At 41.3% G+C, this 1,910-nt stretch overlaps 1 pseudogene; it reads left to right on the top strand.

Moving 5' to 3' along the window:
- Positions 1-329: 329 nt before the first annotated feature.
- On the top strand, positions 330-1,361 carry LOC138395455 (la-related protein 4 pseudogene; annotated as a pseudogene).
- Positions 1,362-1,910: the final 549 nt, after the last annotated feature.

Raw genomic sequence — 1,910 nt, forward strand, 5'->3', positions numbered from 1 at the left:
TGATTTGAGCCCTACAACAATTCTACAGGGGTGGAAAAGTGTGAACTCCTGTGCCACTAACATCTGGGGCATTTCTTTGTTCTTAGAGAGGCATGAGCATGATCAGTAGCATGTCATAGACATCTCTGCAAGTTATAGCAACACATATTGAATGCTTTTATGAGCCAGGCACACTTAACTCTGTGATTACATTCAGGAACACAGAGTAGAGTTGGAGTCGTGGCAGTGGGAACAATTGGGCTGAGTGGAGGAAGATAAGTTGCTTTTTGTGGAGCATTTATGGGGTTAAGTAGCATGAGATTTCTGTTTCCTATAGTAAATAGCAGGTAACATCCAAAGGAACTGGTTTAAATTCTAATGCCAAAGCATGGCAAGAAATTCCTCCTGGAAGTATTGATGCCACCCCAGTAACTCATGGAACTGACAGCTCCTGACATGAAACAGCGGCCACATCAGTGTCTCATACTGAGGGTAACATAGAGCTGTCAGAAGATATGTGTAAGGAGCATGAACTAATGTATTCTTCATCTTGTGAACCCACAAGAAATACTACAGGCATTGAAGAATCAATTGATGGAATGATTTTAGGACCAGAAGATCTGAGTTACTAAATATATGATGTTTCTGGAGAAAGCACTTCAGCAGTTTCTACAGAAGACCTATAAGAATGTCTGAAGCAACAATTAGAATTGTGTTTCTCATGAGAAAATTTGTCAAAGGATCTTTACTTGATATCTCAAATGGATAGAGATCAATTCATCCCAATTTGGACAGTTGCCAACATGGAAGAAATAAAAAAGCTGACCACAGACCTTGATCTAACTCTTAAAGTGTTGAGATCTTCTCCTGTGAAGAGTGAGAAAGGTGAGAGATCAAGTCATAAATGTTGTATTGTGATTCTTAGAGAGATTGCTTGAAACAACACCAAGAGAGGAAGTGAAAGCTTTGTTCAAAAATGAAAACCACCCCACAGTCATGAGCTGTGAGTTTGCACACAATAGCAACTGGCATATCACTTTCCAGTCAGACACACATGCACATCAAGCTTTTAAATACTTAAGAAGTTAAAACATTTCAGGGCAAGCCAATCATGGCAAGGATAAAAGCCATCAACATATTTTTTGCTAAGAATGGTTATCAATACTGGATTCTAGTATGTATAGTCAGCCCATTCACACTCAAGCACAGTATGCCTCACCAGTCTTTATGCAGCCTGGATATAATCCCCACCAACAGTAGTCAGTCTACAGTACTGTGCCTCAGTCTTGGTCTCCAAATCCTGCACCTTACTTTGAAACACCACTTTTATGAATGGCTTTAATTCACCAGGATCTTATCAAACAAATGCTGCTGCTATATAGATTGATCATTCCAAAAAATCATGTAAAGCCTCATTTCAGGTCATCCAATGGTTCAGAACACTCAACAGAGGGTTCTGTGTCATTGGGGGGTAGACAGCTGAGCAGATAGAGTTCAAGGAACTTTCCAACTGAATGGCATAATCCTACAGTAGCGGGGCCTCAGGAGCAAAATTACCTTACAAAGGAGACTCCCACTTTGCAGATGGAACAGAATGGGGACTATCATAGGGACAGGAGAACTTTCAGAGGTCAAAGATAACGAGAAGATGACAAGATCCCAAGACCCCATCCTTCAACAGCTGGAGCAAAGGTTTCAACACCAAAGTTTGACTTGCCTCAAATTTTCCTCCTTTTCCAGGAAGTTCATCAAGAATGCCAGGTGAACTTGTTTTGGAGACTAGGATGTCTAATATTGTTAAAGGTGTCCACAAAGAAAAGGATAATGAAGAGTTGAAAGTTAGTTGGCCAGTGCCTGCAGGGGATGAGCAGACAGACTGCACTTCTGCCCAGCAACTCAGCGTGAGTACCATCCTCCATGTGCAGCTGAGC

The sequence above is a fragment of the Eulemur rufifrons genome, chromosome 15 (genome assembly GCF_041146395.1).
Source record: "Eulemur rufifrons isolate Redbay chromosome 15, OSU_ERuf_1, whole genome shotgun sequence".
Taxonomy (NCBI): Eukaryota; Metazoa; Chordata; class Mammalia; order Primates; family Lemuridae; genus Eulemur; species Eulemur rufifrons.